At 34.2% G+C, this 22,378-nt stretch overlaps 1 protein-coding gene across 6 annotated transcripts in view; it reads right to left on the bottom strand.

The window, feature by feature from the left end:
* LOC118273236 (nuclear factor of activated T-cells 5) overlaps window positions 1–22,378 on the bottom strand; it is a 76,368-nt gene that overhangs the window by 43,124 nt on the left and 10,866 nt on the right. Inside the window, exon 1 of one of the 6 annotated variants that reach the window (XM_050695851.1) lies at window positions 7,021–7,186. The exons of the other annotated variants lie outside the window; for them this stretch is intronic. The gene's annotated coding sequence lies outside the window, so the exon portion shown is untranslated. Of the gene's footprint in view, window positions 1–7,020; window positions 7,187–22,378 lie in introns of those variants that run through there. 6 annotated transcript variants of the gene reach the window in all.

Raw genomic sequence — 22,378 nt, forward strand, 5'->3', positions numbered from 1 at the left:
ATTCAATTTACCGTTTCAAAAGTACCTAATTAAGGATTAATCATTGAAATAAATGCGTATTACTTTGACTTTGTTATCGAAGGGTTCTACGTATTATCTTAACCGAGGTAAAAATGAGACGAATGACGCACATTTGTAATAACTGAACTTTAAGTTTTAAATTATTGCATTACGTAGGTCTCATGACATAGGGAATCCTAATATGGGGTCTAGAGCCATATAAAAATGTAATATAAATTTTTTTGGCAATAAACATACATATTTTTATTTTATTTTATTTATATCTGAGCGATTGTTAAAAATAACTTTGACTTTGAAACTTGTCTTTAAAAAGTATGTAGATAAACTATTTTTAGATGAAAAATATGTTTTTGGAGTTTCACAATTTCCATTCTATTACGAACACGCAACTACTAATTATTGCAAATAATTACAAAGAACTACAAAAAAAAAAACACTTCTAGTAAGCGAATAGACTTGAAAGTCACACACAATCTCGAACAACCCGTAATTTATGTCACAAAAAAGAAATAATAATAATTGTGATACAGTGATTAATTCAAGGTTGCCACACTTGTCTTGTTACAATTCCAACGAATCGAAGGGTTGGCCCGTGTTCGCTGCATCTGTGACGCACGACAACCCTTGCTCACCTTCGATGCTCGAGGAAAACCCACCACGATAAACTACCATTATAAACCTTAATTTAAAAACGTTACGGTGTTATTTACAATAATAACGTGCACTTAATGAATTCTTGCGGTCAATTATAGTAAGAAACGATATAGTTATTTATGCTCGTTGATGGCTGTAAGCTTTTTGTCTCGATTTTATTCTAAGTTGTTTCAAAGATGTTTTTCTGTCTCGAGTGGGATTTTCAAATAATTTTAGAATCAAGATGAAGTATCACTCAGACGGATTTTAATATTATAATTTTTATGAGAAAGAGCCGTCATAACAACTTATTTTTGGGGCGTATTTTACGCAGTAGACTCAGACATTACCTATTAAATATTATTTAAATATGAAATAGCTTAAAACTGCTAATGTTTGGCAGCATGATTTTTCGACTTTGTACTTTAACATTTGGGAATACATTTCATTTTCAGTTATTACACTTTAATTTATTTACTAGACCTTACACAAATGGTCATTACTATAAACTCGCTTTTCAGTGACTGATTAAAAATACTGAACTTATCTTTAAAAACTCATATACAAATTATTATCGATCACATGACATAAACGTCATTTGTTTATAAAACATTAAAACGTCGATTAGAGTCACAAATAAAAATTACGTTACATTCAATAGATAGACAAATGTGAATTAGGTATATATTATCAATCAATACAACTTGTACTAAGAAAGATAACAGCATACAATACAACAGGAAAAAATTTGGAGACATAATCACATTTTTATTTTCCCCATTCACAAATCGATTTAGGATATCGATTAAGACAACGATAAATAACGATTGTTTTGTCATTATGTAACTCTACATGGCTTTTAGTCGAAACCGTCTGAAAAATACTATGACTGGTTTTTATTAAATTACGACTAGTAAACGTAAGTATAGACTATCGATCGTGCAAAAAGATTAAAACCGTGTCTAATATCCAATTTATCTTAGCATTTTAGGCATAAGAATAACAAAAATTAAACCGCAAAAAAATTATTAAATAGGTAGGATAGAAAAAACATAAAGGTTCCGTTTTTTGCCATTTGTCTACGGAACCTTAAAATATTTGTGTGTCAGTCACAAATTGATGATACAACTTATAAGTTACAGCTTGACTAAACAAATTAATGGTACGGTCGAGTGTTGCAGTGAAACGCGGACTATGAGGCCGTGGGTCAACGAATCTTGAGAGGTCAGGCCTACTGATATTTTGGTGATATTTGGGTAGAGTACAACTGTACTGTGTAGGTAGAATGAAGAAAATATAATGTTAATACGTACTCGTTTAATAAGACAATTTGAAAAAAGATATAAGTCCTGAGATAGACCGGTACTTCACAAAATAATGCACTCGCTTTTCAGTAAAAAACTAGAAAAGGCAAGCTTTTGTAAGTAAACGAAAATAAAATGCTAAATTAATAGGTTTTAAGTTAGACCCAACATGACATCACCCAATTTTTGACGCAATTCAATAAAAAAAAACACATAAAAGTGCGTAAAACCCACGATTTTGGGAAAAATAAAGCAGCCAGTCACCACTTGAATTCCATGTCATATAATTTATATGCGAATTTAACACACCAACAACAAATAAATCTGAAATATGACGAAGGATTTTCTACCATTATTGTGGCTATAAACGCTCAGACAAACGGTAATTTTATTATGTCTAGCCGACACTTCCAACTACATTTTATGTGACAATTAATGTCACAGGCCATTAATTCTTTTCGTTGATCCCTTGGAATAGGTCTGCTGATCAAAAGATAATAATTAAAACATGAAGAGAAAGCTTTGGACACTTGGAAATAAAAATATCGAGGATTTTTGTGGTGAAAATGGACTAGCAATGTTTTTTGGGGAATAGAGAGCCAACGTGCTGGCAGATCACCTGATGCTAAGCGACCAGATGCCGTCTATGAACATGGTAAGCAACCAGTGCCACTCATGGACATCAACCAAACACAACACCAGATGGAATTACAAATGCGTTGCCAGCATTTTGAAATACTATACAAAACAGACCGGGAAAGCCTTTTTTAATTACACAAATCAGTTCAATCAGTTCCGTATATCTCAATCAAAGGTCATGTCTAAAACACTTTTGGCATATAATGGAGAAGTGCTTGAAGTCGAGCAATGCTAGAAATAAACAGCTAAGATAATTCTAGCTTTCAGATAGTTATCCCACACATATCCACGCCCGTTGCATCGCCAGTTTTCCTCGTACAATTTTAACTTCTGCATCAGTCAAAGATTCCATTGTAACAGTATATGGTGCAGACGGTCAGACGTCACGGATGCTCCATTTATCTAACATTTGGAGCAAGGTGATATCGAAATAGTATTTAACTTGGATAATGGCAGTCATGATTAGGTGAGGACAGATACTAGATCAAGCTATGATGGAGTGGTAACTGACAATGACAATCAAAGTCATTAAATTGGACTTGGGGTATCTACTAAAACTGTAAACAAGCTACTAAAGGATGGGCAGCAGCAACCGCTATATTTTGATGATCTTATTGCGATCCCAGAGGCGATTGGCATGAGTCGGGACTATGAGGATTTGTAAGAGGATATAGATATTTGTTCAGAGTTGAACGTCTTCAGGCGATAATGATGAATCACTTTAAGTTTGAAGTTAATTTGCGAGAACCCATTAATTATTAAGTATTGTTTTTTGAAAATGAGCCACAGACGTAAGTAATATATTATTTTGAAGGTAAAGACGAACAGTCAGGGTTTATTAAAGCCAGACTTCACACTTGATTAAGGAAACATAAAACATGAGCAGGTGGACGTACAAAAAGTGTTACACAGATGTATGAAACACTTGGTCAAGCCAGGTATACAAACAACAAGTATATATTTACATTATTTAATTAATTGGCAAAGGACTTCTTTGTAATATTGGCACCACTTCATTAAAAAGACATATGGTATGGTAGCTAGGTCATGAATTGAAAACCAATAATGGTACATTTAAGACCATAAAATACACAAAAATGGCTTTCCACCACCAGCCAACAGAAAAGAGATGCACAATACAGATAGTGACGTCAAAACTATAAAAATCAAAAAGTGCGAAAGAGACAGTAGGAATTTGTACGATATCCCCACTACGTTGTATCGTGAAGACATTTTTGCAACAAACAATACTTACTGATTTGCATAAAATATTGTACAAAGGCTATAGTCGTATTTTAAGAGCCATAACCTAAGTTTATGAGGTACTTACATTTACACTGACATAATATATGATAGCGTAAAGATATACCTACATAAAGTAACTAGTAAGTTGTAGATTATTAATTATTATCTAACTGAACCTACGTCTTGGTATTATGAGTCAACTTAAGGAAATGGGTTTCCTAAGTCGATGGCAGCCAATGTACTGGCAGGTAAACAGTGATTGCGTAACAATGCAAGTATATTTCAGCCTTGTCGTATTCAAGGCCAAGATATAATCGCAGCAAGAACTACTTTTACTGAAAAGAAATTATATTATGCGATTAAAACTTGTAGTTATGAAATTCACAATTAACTTTATTTTATCAGGAATGTCTGTCCAATGTGAAACTATTGATACAACACCGAAATAGCTGGGACTCAGAAGGATTTTTATGGTATAAGCCGGTAAACGAGCAGACGGATTACTTGATGGTAAGCAACGCTTCATTTTATTTCCAAAAATTTTCGCCATTGTTGCCATGGACACCCTGAAACACAGTATCAGAGGCGGTGCACTAGTGTGTTGCCGGCCTTTTAGGGGTTTGGAATTTGAGGATAGTTAAACAGTATTACAGAGGGTTTTTAAACAGTTGACCATTTTGTCTGATTTTTTGAGAGTGGTTGTTCAGGGGTAAAAACATCGTAACACAATTATGTTTTGTCAAAAACTCAAAACTTTACCTTGATCTATCTTTACGTCTTTTCAAAACAGATTTATATCAGATCATACGTTCCACCAATTCAAAAGTATAACAATAAGAACTCGATATAACCTACTCAATGATTGTTTACTAGACCTGAACCCCATACAGTGCAGAGTATAAAATGACATAACATCGCTAACACACTCGATTTCCTGCCACTGGATGGTCTCTGGTCGCGATTTAACCGCAGGCTATGTATTCTACCTACTTGAAACATTTTACCTCTACCTACTGCTTGTAACCCCGATTCTGGGTACAAAGTACAAAATATGTAAAGTATTAAGTAGTAAATGAGTAAGAAAGCCTCATGTTCCCAATTTTAGTCATAATCTGTCATGGACTTATGAACCAAAGGGTAGATTTTGGTTGGATTAAACACACTTTATTGGTCGTTAAGTAAAAAACTAACAAAGTGTCAGTACTGTAGATATAATCAAAGACAGCTATACCCTTAGTACGAGTTTAATTTACATTTAAAGTAATTGAAACGAGAGCGCGTTCGACGCTGATTGGCCGGCTCGAATAAGTCAACCAATCAAAGCACCGAACGCGCTCTCGTTTTGACTAGATTAAACGTAAAGCAAACTCATACTAAGGGTACAGCTCTCTGAATATATCTACAATAACCTCACCCCTTTGGTTTTTTACTTAAATAAAGCCTTTCTTTTTAACATACGTACATAATATGATTATTGTAGTTTACATTTGAAGTACGAGTGTTCAATGAAAGCTGTTGAGACTGACAAGAGTAGGAAGGTCAATGGGCCGGCACAAAGGTTTTTAATAGGAAGGTGACAACAAAACTACACAGATGTCCGTTTAATAGTAGTCATTTGGACACTAATTGGTTTGGTCACGAAACTCGAATGAAACGACCAGTTTTCAGACCTTTAGGGCTATTAGGTTTAGAGATACGAAATGTTTTTTTAAATGAAACGATAGAAGACTAGACAATTCTTTGACAAAGTAAGGCATCTTTGATCTTGAACCTTAAGTTGTTATTAAATAAAGATTAGATTGTCTTGAAACTGAAAATAAATACAAAGGAGAAGCAATAAAAAACCTCTTGCGTCTTGCACTTGTAAAGACATCACGCAAGACACAATGAATTAGCATAACTTTTTGCACACATGTACCTCGATTTCAGTAAAAACCTATGTCCTACCACGAAAATAATAATTAAGCGTATAAACCCCGCTTATCGTGGAGCCATACGAAAATAGACCTACTGACCACAGGACCATGATTCATGATTACCTTGCTAAGCGATTCTCTTGCAGAGTTATATAAAATTAATGGTAATTAAAGGCAGTTTTACATTGCACAGAAAATGTTAATGCCGTACTGACGCGATACTGATTCTTGCGAAATTAGTAATATGTATGTTATCCTTCGTATGACGTCATAGGTATCAAGGCCAGTCGTGTTGACGGACAAAGTCTAAATCACTTTATTAGAGATTCGGCTAGACTGATGTAAAACAAGAACATGCTCTTGATAGTAAACAAAAGCATCTACCTATAGTAAAAGGGTAAAGTTGATGAATGTTTGTATTGTTTTGTATTTATTTGATAAAAATACGCTCATCTACGTAGGTATTACTATTCGTAGTACTATCGTAAACAATGAACTTGTCTTAGCAGTCAAGGTTTTCTTTAATACCTATTTTTAATAACAATGCTAACTAGAAAAATAGTGTCATTCCTTTTGACATAGATCACAATATGGTACATAATGATGTACCCATTAAAACAGAGTAAAAGAAAAATTACTCAAATGAATAATTGAAACAAATCACAGCGGTAACTGAAAATAACACAGCAGACGGTTACAAGTCGCCTTGTATAAAACTATTAATATCTAGAATGTTTACATTATGATAACATGTAATGAACTTGTCAACTCCGCATAGATGCATGTCTGCCTCATAAACAAACAGAATTATGTATCGTATAAAGATCATTAAACGTAATAAACATTTTTACAACCAGTACGTAGAGTATCTAGAAAAATGTTTAACACAACTTGTTCTAATTAGCAGAACAAAATGCTGAGAGCAGTTATAGGAATTGTGGTAATTAGAGAAAATAATTGGATATCGTTAAGATAATTGGATAGATGTACTGTTAAAGAAATGTCTGGCGACGAGAAACAACATTAACTACTTAATATATACCTACTGTCATATTTTCATTTTGAGAGTGCCATCGGAAAATACAGATAGTATTTTATCGTTACCCAGAATGTTAACAACAATCTAATTAACTAGTTTACAAGGAAAATATTTTGAAAATGCATTAAATCACAAACGCAATACGGGCACCAGAGTCGTAACTCAGCCAGATCCATATACAATTGAGGACATTGTTGAATCCATAAATGTTAATGGTACTCACAAATATTCCGATGAAGGGAAAGAAGCACTCAATGAAGAGTCCAACAGTCCTTTAAAACAATATCACTATTACACTAAGTGTACTGGAAGAAACACCATATAACACAAGGAACAAACGCCACACCGAAGTTGTCGCATCGGTGGCGAAACATAAACTGAACACAACGTAGGAATGAGGTAAACACCATTATATAAATTTAATTGGAGATAATTGCGCGAAAACCGCAGCTGCGTGACGTAGGGGATGCCATTATCAGGCATTATACGACGTTTTTCCAAGAAGCAAGCGGTGGGCACGGCTCTCCTAGCCATTCATCTAAATTACGATAATGTAAAGTAATACCGGCTTGGGGAACAACTTGATCTTACTCGACAAATTGACTACAAATCTGTACTTTGGAAAACGTTCAACCGAGAAATTAAAACAAATTAGCTTCATTTTCATAAGCTTTCGACGAAAAGAGTCAATGAATAATTTCAAAGAGATCTTTCTAGAGAGAAATACAGTGGTGCAAAAACTTGCAAATCAGCTAGCAAGTTCGCTTCAATCAAACTCATTAAAATGAATAATAAAACTTGGCTAAGTTCAAGAGTTGTTTACGCGTATTGAAAGTGTACTACGCAAGGGACTTTGTAATTTATTTACGTTATTTCTTGTTTGTTCTCAGTATGCACGCGATGTCCGCGTTTCGAGTCTACAATCCAGTAAAGTGATTAACTTGCGAGCCGGCTGACGTGTCGGGGAACTACGCGAATTTAAATCTTTTGAAATTGCTGAGTAAATTAGTCAGTTGTCCCAAATAAATGCGTCACCGGCTAAAAGTACTTTGTATTAATTTCTTAGTGAATTTTAAGCAAGTAAAAAATCTTAACATCCTCTTATATGGGTTCGAAATTATCTTACATTTGTTTACAAAATGATATTGCTGACAAAAAGTATGAAACAGCGTTTGAATAGCGCCACATTCAGGAAACGTTCGTATCAACTAACGATCTGAAGGCATTGGTTTTAGCACGCATTGTACGTTGTTGTATGCAAAAACGTTAATACAATACGTCTACTTGTTTACTACACAATGCTGGCCTGTGAATACCTTACTACCGGTAGCCTCTTGTTAGGAAGTAACTAGTGTTACACACTTTGATTACATTATAGATAAGTTAATGCAATAAAGATCTGTCAAGGTATAAAATATTGAAAAAAGAAAACAAAACTGATTAAGACTGGGTCGGCCCTAACCTAGTTGGACAAATGCCAGGAGGGAAGAGTCCAATCCAAAATATTTGTATTTATTTCATCTTTCTTTATATTAAAATCATCTCAGTCATCATTATGAGGAAGTCGGTCAAAGAATACGGGGATTACAGTATGGCGGCGAGGAGATCTTGTTTACTACGCTACGGTAATGCGGTGACTATTACTTATCTATCACAATTACAGCGTGCGTGCTAATGACATTATGTAACACTAGACAACTCGTGGGGCCAGTTGTGGTAACGACCACGTTGGAGCAACGTGATGGATTAAACAAAATGTTCTAGAACAAGGAAACTAAATAGTACGCAGGTTGATAACCTCAAAAGATCAGATCGGTGTGGTGTCTACAGATTTATCTGATGCTTCGTTTTTGGAGTGAACGCCTGATGACCAAGCATGAAGTTTCGTATTCGATGCCAAGTACTTATTATTGGATTTTGCATCCCTATACTCTTAGCAAATCCCGAGCTGCGGACTACCTGCGGTTTACCGGGCTCCGGCTCGAAAAGCAGGAGTAGGAACGGGATAGTTTTTAGTCAGTAAGAATCTGACACTCCCTTTCGCCTCGCCCAAGGCAAGAAAAGTCATTGGATGATTTTCCCTCCTTAAAACATACTCTTAGCAAAATGATATAAAAGGAACGGAGGCGTTTACCATTAGACACCGAATTAAAAATCACATCACCATTAAATTACTTCAGAAGAATTACAAGAAGAAATCTTTGATTATTTTGGCTTTGTTCTCTCAAACATGCAATCGGGTTGCACTAAAATTTTCCATCTCAGGATAGTGGCCTGCAAGTAGGACACCGAACATACCAACAGTTATATCCTAGCCGTATCTACTCACGTTTACGATAACCTTATGTCTTATATTCGCATCATCGCGCGATCTGTATGAATATGAATGAGGCATTTAAATTGTATTATTGCTTTTGGTCCTTAATCCAGAATAATAAACTCAGTGATGGTTAAGAAGAGAGAGAAGAGAGTAATGTGTCTTAAGAATTGATTGCTATTTTCTGATATTCTGTAGACTGCTACTTACTGCATTAGTTTTTTATTGATCACGGCCAACCTTCTGGTGATCTCGAGCAAGAAGTAAATTGTGAAACGCAGAAGTTTAAATTACATAAAACCGTATTGTTTTTAATAACATAAAGGTTTCTTGGTACCAGGAATTTTTCCAACCCAATTTTATCAGGATAGAAGTAGCAATGTTATGCTCTATATTTCAATATTTGAACCGAGCCAATCAGTAAGTACACAGGCTAATGGGACCGACAAAGACAATAACGAACGATTAATAGTGTAACTCATTAATCAGTTCAGAGTCCACTTAGCAGCGGATGTTTGACTGACCCTTGTCTAAACATTTGAGATGAATTAATCTTTTATGAATGTCCAATATGTCATAACAGTCGATCCGAATGATTTTAGGACCTGTTGCTTCCATTAAGGTTCCTGAATTTTGGATATAACGACTGATTATCAAAAATTGTAGTCTTCGAAGGAAATATTTAAAGTTAACTTGCTATTTTACTGAATTTGATAGCAGCTTTGAACATCAAAGTCAACATTTTAAAACATCAAAAAAAATCATATCGGAACGTCAAAATTAAACTGTCCATAACTCAAATTATAAAAAAAAATATTTAAAGCTGGTGGTCTGAATGTAAGAGCAAGATTCTTTATCAATCTTGTTTTCGATGTGCGTCACTGACAAATTGGGATTTACCAGCTGTCCATCTCAGATTATCTTCAACACTATCATTAGAGACAGCATTCATTTCGTAAATTTACTTTTTTATAATAATTATCTCCATGTATTAATTAGGTTGTTTAATACTGTTACCAGCAATACATTGTAATACAAACAAGTTTTGAACCAGTTTTCAGCAGTTATCGCTTATTGTCTTATCAAATATTGACCCTATAGCTGTCTGATATACGCCGAGATTAATACTTTATTGTTTATAAGCCTTTGTTTGTTAATTTTAATTTACAAGATGAATCTTACAACATTACCGTCGTGACGTTGCTTCCTGTGTATTGCGACACTTTTATTTTTATAATCAAGATTATCTGGCGCCAAGAAGTGTTCTATTGTTATTTTTTTTATTAATAATAATTACATTTGTAGGAAACATGGGCCTCTTGAGGCAGTGAAACGTAAACTAACTACAAACAAACATAAAACTATAATTCTATACTACAACATCACTTTAAACGTTCGGAGACAAAGATACATGCCTAATGACTAACTACGTTTGAAACTACTTACTAAATTGAAGTTAGATTATACAGCATAGAAGAGAAATCCATTACCTGTAACAAAAATGACATTTTATTAATATACAATTGTGTTATTGTAATTATGTATGTTGGGCAATAGCCAAGATGTCGAGTGGCTAACAAATATCTATCTGAAACCAGCATCCGACCTTGGTCTGGTCCACTGACTTCAGTATTTAATGTGAATATAATGACCATGTGATGCAGATGCAATGATTACAAATTAATCTGTTTAGGTCATGTTTTTGTGAAAAATTAAAAACAGTTTCAAAATGGGGCAGCAGGGTATTTAGTTGTGCCGATCCGGAGCTGCGGACAACCTAAGGTTACCGGGGCTCCGTCTCAAAGTAGAAGTAGGAACGGGGTTGCTGGAAAATTTTACTCAGTAGGAGGAGGGTATTTAGTTGTGTCCAATGAATTGATTTTGAAAAGAAGTTTCCATGTGTCATGTTGAAAAATAAAGTGAAAATACAGTAATGTTTAAGGAACGTGTCAAGGTTTTTTGTTTCAGAGAGATTTGGTAGTCGATGCGCGGTACTGGAACTTGAAGCGAATAAAGTCCTATACAGATGTTATGAGAAATATAATATCAATTTTTATGTAGAAAATATGGATTATAATTGACAAAACAATCCGACAGCACATTTTACATAAGTCACCATATACCAACAACCTTTGTTCAACAATTTTTCTTTGAGCGAATATTCTAGAAAGAAAAACAGAAAGCACAGAAAATGTTTCTACGAATTTTCTTTTATCATTATTTAGTTTGATCGTTATGAAAATATTAGATTTAAGATAAGAGATTGCTTCGTTGGTCTACTAGTCGCATGCGCGGTACTGGGATCGATTTTGTGTATTATTGGACTTTAAATTCCTATTTTTCTACAGGCTAGACGAGATTACTGAGAAATATGACTCACCTAACATCCAAAAAAGATTTCAATTATATATAAAAACCTGTCGGAGAAAATATATTAGTGAAAACCGCATCAAAATCCGTTGCGTAGTTTTAAAGTTTTATGCATACGAAGGGATACAGACAAAATGGGCGACTTTGTTTTATACTATGTATAGATCTTACGTAAAGGACGTCATACAACCGAAACAAGATGATATGGAGATACTTCAGAAAATTATCGCTGTGATAAATCTAATCTCTCGTCCAAAATACTATGAATTTCCCATGTCATAAGTAGTTACGTATGGAGTAACCTTCGGAAGGAGAAGGCTAGCATAATTGATGACAACCAGTTACGGCCACGTGTAGCTGTGATGCAACTAATGTAACGCAGATGCTCCTGCGACGGTAAGTAAACAGTGTAGGGCTGAACGAGGTTTTGCTAATTTATAATGCAGATTTTTTATACTCGATTTATAAAAGGAGATTTATGTTTTTTTTTTGCCGTGATGCTCTGCAAGGGAGAACCCTTAAGAGTACTTTAAGAGAGCCTATACGAAAATCGGATATTAACTTTTTAATTTGCATTTAAACACCTACGAAAGCAACATCAATATATCTTCATTTCAGCGTTTCTACAGGACGGTGATCTAAACATTGTCTAAAAGGAATAGTCATTGTCGTTTAGCAAACAACAGACACGCTTACAAAAAAGGAATAACTAGTCTAATCCTAAGTATCTAGTAACACCCTAATATGACTAAAGTCTTTAAACTAGAGTTACCAACGGAACTTAGTAAGAGTGTATAGAACCCTTTGGTGTAATAGAATTCTGACCCTTTTGAAGAAGAACTTTCAAGGTTGTCTGCTAGTATTAATTTGAACCTTTAGGAATAAACTGGATAGTTTGAGTTCTATAGAGCCACTAGTGTCATAACAAAGTCTACATTGTTAGTACATTTGTTAAGACAGTCGGTAAATAGTGTTGCTGACCGAAATTCTGAAGATTGATCTCATTGCCACAACCTTGGAAAGGCTTATGTCCAACAACGGATAGAAACGGGCTCACAATGATGACGATGAAGCTTTTTTTATTGAATAGGGGACAAACGAGCAGATGAGTCTCCTGATGGTAAGTGGGTAAGCCCAAGGACACCCGCAACATCAGAGGAGCCACAGCTGTGTAGCCGGTTTTTTAAAAAGGAGTACGTAGTATAGTAGATACAGTTTGTTTTATACAACACAATTAGATTGATAAGCAAGATTTCATCACCTAGGAACAGAGTGTGTCCAAATTTTCATATCGAATAGCCGATCACAATCGTGTTATAAATAAAATTATATCAGATATGAACTTGACGTATTAGGTACATCTGCTGTATCATGATAATTGTTGAAATATAAATAACTTTTGCGCACGGCTTAACTTTTATTCAAATGCAGTATTCTCATTTGCGGTTTTATTTGGAAAAAAATATGGTTATCTTCAGAAACACCTATCCATCTGCACTGAATCATCAAAATCGGAGCAGTAGTTTAGGAGATGTAAGCAGACCAACTTTAGTTCCCTTATTTAATTCCCATAATTTGTCTTAAAATACTTTGCTAGACTTTGTAATGTGTTTTATTTGGTCTTACTCAAATAGGGCTTATATGTATAGTCTTAGGCAAGACTTTAGTCTTATGTAGTCTTAGTCTTAGGAAAGTCTTTGCGTTTAACCGATTGCCAGCCCTAGTTTTCAGTAGCAAGTTTACACACTCAGTCGCATGATAATGTTTGATTTTCGTGTCTTGTTCTTACATACCGAGTCCAATATCTGTATAGCAGTTAGAACTGGATTCCTAATTACGTAATAATTATACAAAGTTGTATCTTTGTGTCGTTTTGTTTGTTTAATACTAATCTTGTGTTGGGAGGAGATTCCTCAAATTGCGCATCATTATATAAATATAGCATTTCTAGGCTTTTCTGAATAAATAGGTGTAATATAGGCAGATAATTGAGGCTTCTTCATGTCAGTAATGGGAGAAAAGTGACAAAATTTAAGTGAAATGTGATGTTCTCTGGTATGAGTAAACAAATTACTTTAAATTAGACATTTTGAGTAGCTGAGGCGACGAAGTAAGTGATAAGTGAATATAACATAATATTATTACGTCTCCTGTCTTCTGTGGGAACAGGAACGTGTATCCTATTAATATATTCACTTTTCAGCACTTACTTTTCAGAAGTGGTTTTTAGTCAGTAAGAGTCTGACACTCCCTCTTACCTTAACCAAGGCGAGAGAAGACATTGGATAATTTTATCCGCTCAAAAAAAGTAGTTACGGTATAGGTAAATTGCTTTATGTTAAGTAAGTTTGTTTGTGTCACAACGATCGAATCCTAGATTCGATCATTGTGGCAAACAAAGGAAGGAGGATCGAAGCTCGTAGTTAGTGAGCATGAGTAAATTATTTTAGCGATTAGTCTAATTAATGTGAGACTTGTAACATTTTAAAATATTTACTGAGAAGTGAGAATCTCTCTTCTAAGTGACACAGATTGTTGTTTATTAATTGTATCTATACAATGTGATAGGGGCGAGACTTCTAACCCGTTAAGGCTGAATACTCCATCTAATTTTAACGACAAAAGTCCTGGGTCGAAGGGGTCGAATCCCCTCCCCTAAAAATTATGGCCATTTTAATATTTTTTTTACTTTTTTTGATATCAAAGGTTGTATGCGTCGTAGAAACAAAAAAAGAGAAAAAAATAATTTATGAATTATTCTTACCGAAAAAATCACTATTTTCCTATATTTTCAATTAGGGGTTCAACCCCCATATTATTTTTTTGTCGATAAAATTAGATGTAGTACTCAGCCTTAAAGGGTTAGAAGTCCCACGCCTATCACATTGTATACAACAGAACGTGTCTACAGCGTTAGTAGTAAGTCATAATACTTCCTATTCCGGGTAAATAAGCTTCATTTATTGTCAACAATAGTCATAAATTCTTAGTAATGTAAATAGCTAGATAAAACAGACAGAACTAGTGCTTACATCTACATATATAAAGTTTGAATTACATAATGTAAGGAAGGATGGATTCATTGGCAGTTGTGTGTGACTTACAGTTGAAAAAAAAAAATATTCAGACTTGCTAATTACCCCAGAATGCTACGCAATTTTAAACTATGTATGTATGTAATTAGTTACGAAAATCACGTGCGACCCCCTACCCTATACACCAAACGCTGAATGCTTCAAAATAATGCGCGTACGCCGCAGACACACTCACACATCTACAACAGTACCCCTATATACTAAATTCAATGTAAATATAATAGCCTTGTAAAGTTCACAACGGGCGTTAAACTCGAATTTCAGAATACATATTAGATTTGCAAATAACTGCGAAGCTAACCCAGTGTGTTTCGAATTGTAATGAGTACAGGATTAACTATGCATTTATACATATTTCCTTATATACCCTAACCTTGGAAACTATTGACAAATAAGGTTTTATTGCATAATGATTTAGTTAGAAGGACTTTGTTTAGTTTATTAATTTACATTGAATTACCGGCGCGTGTCACATAAGGGCTTATCGTACGAAACGGCTTGATTATGGATAGAACTGTGCGTTATGTATCATTCTGTTGCATAACAGTCATATCACAAAGGGTTATATTAGAGAAAACTTACAATACACCTTCTCTTTGAGATGCGTTGTAATAGAGTCTGTCTAGTTCCCAACTGATTTTAGCAAATTATAAACATTAGCATTGATTGCATCAAGGTTAAGGAAATCCATTTAGCATAACTATAATCGTAAATGAAAATCGTCTAAGCACATTTTGGCATATTACCAAATGCTCATGGCGTTCTAATTTACTCATCACCAAAGCTATACAAATTGAGTTATTGTGCTTTATTATATACAGTTGCATATTGTACAATCTTTCTTCCTGTACTTATCCCAAAAACATTTTAAAAGTGCTTGTTGTGATATGTTTCTCCAATTTGTTTGTTACAAGCAAAGTTAAGCTAACTGTAGGTACAACATCTTCAAGATAATAATTTTACGTAAGACGTCTGTACTGAAAAGTTGTTTGAATACCGGCCACCAGACAATGATCGGTGGTTGAGAACTTATTGATAAAGCATTAGTTACACAATCGTAAAGGATCAAAGGACAATAAAGGCATTGTCCTTTTCGAGTCCCGTCTAAACATACAACATTCTACCAATAAAGATAGATGAAACACAAACATTGACATTTTTGACAAAGGAAAGGTAAAAGATAAAAACTAAATCAAATGTAAACATGTTTAAATTCACGTAACTACGTATAATAGAAGTTTGTTCAATATGGCCGGGCTCCCAGGAATAAAATGAACATTGGTTATTCATATTTCATAATTTAATACTCTAGTTACAAGGTCAAAAATTTAGAAGCACCGACAGTCTATTTTCGGGGCTCACTTCGTCCTCCAACCGCACTTATACCCCCTAATTGAACGCAAGAATTGGAAAATATTAAACATTTATATGTATTCTATTATGTAAATGTATCTTTGGAAATAAAAATGTGTCTTGGTAGAGCTTCCGAAGGACTGAATCAAATTGAATAATTCGTTTCTATTGTTTTATTATCAGGACAAAGTTTTGCTTGTTATAAGGAAAATGGCGAACCGGGAAAGTTGAAAAAACCACCCGTGCAGAACCAGGGCCTGTAGCTAGTAAAATAAACCTAGCTAGAAGATGAGCAAGGTCATTATGTAAGACAATGTAAACTTAATAAGAGCCTGTAATTGCTGTGATGCATGTCTGTACAATAGGACGTATCCTTTTATCGGTCGTTAGGTCGTTGTACTCTCTAAAATGTCAACTTGCGGATATTTTGAGCAGTCACTCACATTATTTGCAGAGTATTTATAATAACTTAGTCGTAGCGGACGCGAGGATAAAAACAGTGTCAGATGTACCACCGGTAGAATACCAGATTCTGTTATGATTTGAACTGAGGTGTTTTGGTTTGTGCAGTGACAACATACGATATTGTGCTTCCAAATGGGGTAGGTGCTATTGAAATTGGTTATTTCTTAAACATCTCTTGAAGATCCATTTAGATACGATATGATGCGTTGGATCTGCTAGTTATTTAAACTTAAATTATAAGCCAGAGTTAACAAAATACGAAACATAAAAATACTTAAAACCACATGTAAACGTAGTTACAAACATAACCTACAATTATGTGTGTATCCAGTAAATTCTATTTCGGTTGATGAGTCCAAAATTATCGTAGTTTGGAGCCGGTCTGCAGGCAAAACATGTGACAGTCAAGGCCTGGAGATAAATGCTGATTAGATAAAGGCGCTGGTACAGATCCAAGACCTCTTGATAATAGTTTTGTGCACAATTAACTACATGAAATCATTATTATTACGTGACATTATTTATTACCTGATACAATGGATCAAGATGGTAGGCCTAATCTAATGTAATAAAGCTGAAGTGTTTGATTGTGATAATCCCTGGAAGCATCAGTTCGATACTAATTAATTTACCTTTAAAAAGTAAAAGGTACCTAAGAATGTACTAATAATTCTAAAAAAAATACGTCTCGTTGGGGGACCGCTCCTAATTATTTTTTACTTATCTACGATTTGTTCATAAGTATCACATGCTTGGTGTTAACATTAAAGTAAAGCGCGGGCGGCGGTGTACAGTCCGTATGAATGCGGTCCCCCAACGAGACGTATTTTTTTTTTAGAATTATTAGTACATTCTTAGGTACTTTAAGATTAAGTTTCTTTTATTATCTTTTACTTTTTAAAGGGAAATTAAGTTTTTATGTCGGGGGTTTTTTTAATTTTTAATTGAATTTTTTATTTCATACTTTTTATAGGTAGGTCAGGTTAAATTAGGCTTAGTATATTACATATACATACTTACAGTAATTTCGATTCTTGTTAAAGTAAAGATTACAACTAAGGTCAACCTCGTTCGCTTTTATTTATTTTTTTACTTATTAATTACTACTTTTTGTTTCTATAAGTAGGCTAAAGATTGCCTGCAAATTTTTTTGTTTATAATAAAACGGTAATTAAAAATTTTATATTTTTGTTATTAAATTTTAAATTTAATTTTTATTTTTTAATTATTTATTTAATTTTTTATTTTTGTTAATACGAAAAAATAATATCTTTCAATATCTTCTTTCAGTGCGGTTTAATTTGAGACCCCATCTCAGTATATTTGCAGACCTTCGGCTAATCTCCCCACTTTCACCGCTCATAACTTTAAAACGGCTCAACCGATTTTCATCAAACATGTCTAAGAACACTCGCACATAAGTCCCCTTTCATACGAAAAAAACTAAATTGAAATCACTGCATCCGTTCGGGAGTTATGATGCCACAGACAGACAGACAGACAGACACGTCAAACTTATAACACCCCTCTTTTTGCGTCGGGGGTTAAAAAACAGGCAGTTTTCATCTGATAGATAAAGTGGTTTTTTCATCGTTGCATTTATGAATTGAATAAGGAAAAGTCGAAAAGTATAAATATGCGAATGATAAAAATGTCAATACATTGATTGATTAACATACCTATTACTCCGTGCTTTAGTGAATCTTTGATCGTTCCAAAATGTAGGTCACAATAAAGAACGACTAAGGAAGAGCTACGTAGACCCTTGATACTTCAGAAGTTCGAATTTCAATAGCGTTTGTTTTGTCCCCTGGTTGAATTTCATAGTTATAATTAAAAACTTTTAAGGTGTCCCTCCTTATAAATACTGTGTCCTTAATTTTTCTTGCCCGGGATTTTTATTTTTAGAACATGAATTGATTGAAAGAATTACATTTTCCTTATAAGGACGAACTTTTTACCTCGAGCATAAAGGACTGTTTTGGAACCTCAACCAACTTCAAAGGGTGTTTTGCATATAAACAGAATTATTGCAGAGATTGCCTATTTCAAGAATATGAAACCTCTTACATAACGGTTCGTCTCGCCTTTTACAAACTACGTAATAGCCATAACTGATTATTACAGTAAACTGTAGTTAGTGGCAATTAGAATTATTATAACCATAGTACCCAATTAGAATTACATTATAAAATCATTGTGTAATTTTGAAATGACGATATTTCTGTGGACTGCTGATACGGCAGTCTACAGGTGTGTATGATATCTACAAAATATAATATCTACACTGTTATCTACATACGTACCAATAGTATTACGTAATTTTGTTAGTATTTGTACTTTGTGTTACATAATGTAGGGGGTGTGTCATTCTGGGTTTCTGGGCGTTATGTAAGAGTCTAGGATCTAGTTTGAGGCTACAGTAACTTCAACAATCGATCTCTGAATACATAGAACGTCCATACGTAAGTTTTGTACTAATTTTGATATTATTATGATACGGTATTCACTAATTATAATAACGCTCAGTAGCTAATACTTCAAATTCAATTAGCAATATTAGGACTAAGATCAAAAAATTATACACCAGTCTTAAAAAGACGTTAAAAGTATTATCGTTAAAAATCATGAGATCATCATATAAATAGAGGGATAGGTACAGTGAAAAGTATAAATATACACAACACAACAGAATTAAACGCTACTCAAATCAGTCCACATTTACGTATTTATAGACTTCCGAATAAGAAATTAGTTTTTTGTCTTCATTTACACAATATTCAAATTTATTTCGAATAGTCACGAAGCCGCCATGTTTGTTTACCTGATAAATCTACAGCGGTAGGGCATGCATAATCCATACTTGATCTAGCTAGTACAATGTCGTCATTGCTATCAAATATAAAAATGTTATCAGTCTCTATTTTACTCCAAAATGCGTGGTTTGTCAGTAATTATCTGTCAGCATTATAATCTCTATTTAAAGATATGATAAGTGTATGTAAAGTCAAACAAGTGAATTTTGCCAGATAACGATTCGGCGACCGCTGTTGTCGCAGTAAGTTTGCGATATCTGTAATATCTGTTAAATTTTGCAAGTCATGCGTTATCTCCACAATTTGGAAGCCGTATATTGCATCTAAGTAAGACCTTTTACAGTCCCAGATTAGCTATTGGACTGTTGCGCAAGAAAATTAGGACTTTGAACTCTCCAAAGGGACAAAAAGAACAGGAAATTTGCCAAGAAATACAAACTACAAAGTTAATAACAAAAAGCTTCCGAATGGATAAACAAATGGTTTATATTAAATTGGACAAGACTAGAAAGAAGATTTCTAACAACATCTAATGGTGACTGACATAATTCTTTATCATTACATATTTAAAAAAACTCGAATCAAATAATTCTCTAATACCTATAAATAGATATAGGACTGGTTGTCAACAGCCGTAGTACATATTTTACATGAGATTTCCTGATAAAAAAATACACAAATTTATCGTTCCCCCTTCCTCAAACATTAACATTAATGGAATTACATTAACCGCATTCTTATTTGAATAGCGTGGACCGAAATGGACGGGAACGTGTCGTGGTTGAGAACAAGTTGCTTCACCGTTAACTGTTATTAGTACCATTTATACTGGTCCAGAATTACATCTAGATTATCAAGAGACTCGTGATGGTTAATTAGAAGAAGGTTATGTGACAAGAACTGGGATATTAAGATATTTCCAATAGCAGTGAACGTATTTTAGACTTCCGACCCCTGTAGACTACATTCGATTAGAATAAGTTGATAATAAAATGGGTCGACAATGTTACTGCGTATATTAAAGTCAAAACGTTACAGTACAATTTACACAAAAATATAAACAAAAGCTTCAGGGAAACCAAATAAGGTTAATTAGTAGCAAAGATATGGATTGTGTTTGTAAAAGAAACGCGTGATATGATACGGCACCAAAATACACAAGAATAAACAAAGTTGCGAAAATAATGTGGGTAATGACTAAGTTGCTCGAGAAGCCGCAGATCAATGTTTATTTAGTAGAAAAAACACATTGTACGAAAACACGCACAGAATTAGAATACTTGACAAGAAAATCTTATTGTGTAGACTTACTCGTAAACCCACGAGACTTCAACTTACTGGAAACAGGCAAGTTACAAAGGATGAAAAAATAATGATTCCGATTGTGTTTTTTAAGAAAGATGTTTTTTTAATGGCCCTTATAAATATTAAAAGGTTAAGAGGGTGTTGCCTAGACAGCAGAAGAAAGTTCTGAATAACGCTTTGTTAGGTTGGAAACTGTAGATGCCATAGTTACAGGATTCACAGAAGTCTTTGCTACACACGTTGTCATGAAGACGATAGATAGCAAGGTTTCTCTGGTTACGAAAATAATATTTAAATATTAATGATGGGTAAGCCATATATGTGCCGTACTTAGCACAACCGTCGAATAACATAAAATTAATAAATCAGCTGAATCAACACCCAAAATAAACAGGCAAAAGTAATAATTATATTAGGCGGCGGAATCAAGTCAAAAGTAACAATTGATCATTATGTATTATATGAAAATGGACGATCCAAAATGGCGTCAATGAAAACATATTAAACATGTAAACAGTAAAAGACGTGGGGGAACACGTGCCGATAATAATGTATTCGACTTTTTTGTGCCAATTTTGTTTCCTGTAGGCAATTATGATACATTTCCAACTTACACATTTGAATCAGTAGGTAACCGAGAATACGTTTCACTAACTTTATAATAAATCTATTTAGGTAAGCGAGCGGCCAAGGTTTGTTTGTCGTCAAGCGTCTGTGAGCCATGAAAATGTCTTTCTCAATCGCTACTCGAGTTCTCGCTCGTCACTTGAATAATTGAAGAGGACAAAAATTTGAACAGACAAATAATACGAACGAGTAAATAATGTAGTTATTGGAATGGATGATTCTATCAAAATTGTTTTATAAGAATCACTTAGGAGTTATAAATTGATAGATTTATTTATTAGACTGGTCACAATGATATGCGTTTTTTTAGTTTTTACGTTTGAAAGGCATATTATACAAATCTCTTCGAAATTGTTCATTTAAGCTTATCACCATGACTAGTTTGGTTTTAGATAGGCAACTGGTATACCACCTGCAGGCAGATATCGTAGGTTAGGTGTATTCCAGAGAAAGTTGTCTCATGAGTCTCATGTGCTAGTTTTAATTACAACGCCACACCCTTTATACTGCAGTTGGACTGGCAGAAAGCCAGACGTTTCCAATTGCTAAGTTAAATAAATTCATCGCAAAAATGGAGACTTGATGTTATTAAGAGCACTGGTCAATGTCCAATGAGTACTTTGAAACGATATGGCAAATAAAAAGAGATTTTGAAATAATATTTACTAACAATGATGATGTAGAAGTTTCACAGAACAATCACTGTGTAGTTATTGAACGTGTACCCAAGGTTAGCAATATTGTTGTAAGCCTGGTCTAACATGTTTTCTAAATGTAAACGTAATGTGTATCAATTGCAAATTACTTAAGAGTGCGATAGCTTGATTCATACAAGGTCAAGGATGATTAGAACGCGCCGTTCGCATGTTTTACAAACAGACAACGAATACACATGTTGTCTCTCTCACAAGTACGCTGAAAATATCAATTAGTGAGGGATAGAGAATAAACAGACGAGCGCTAACCGCCTACCCAGCAGATCCATCACAAAACTTCAGTGCCGTCCGCATTCCGTGGCTGAAAATAAATCATTAACTAAATTACGTTTTCTTCAGCGATACATCATTTCGTGACAAGAGCGATTTCGCTAATGGCGATTAGAGTGATTTGAAGTCTTATCTCTTAAATATCAACGCCAGGAAGTGTCATAATTGTATTATCTAGTTTGAGCTGCCTTCCTCTCAGATATGTTTATGATTATTATACTTCTACTTGTCTAGAGGAACTATGATC

Source organism: Spodoptera frugiperda, chromosome 1 (assembly GCF_023101765.2).
Source record: "Spodoptera frugiperda isolate SF20-4 chromosome 1, AGI-APGP_CSIRO_Sfru_2.0, whole genome shotgun sequence".
Classification (NCBI taxonomy): Eukaryota; Metazoa; Arthropoda; class Insecta; order Lepidoptera; family Noctuidae; genus Spodoptera; species Spodoptera frugiperda.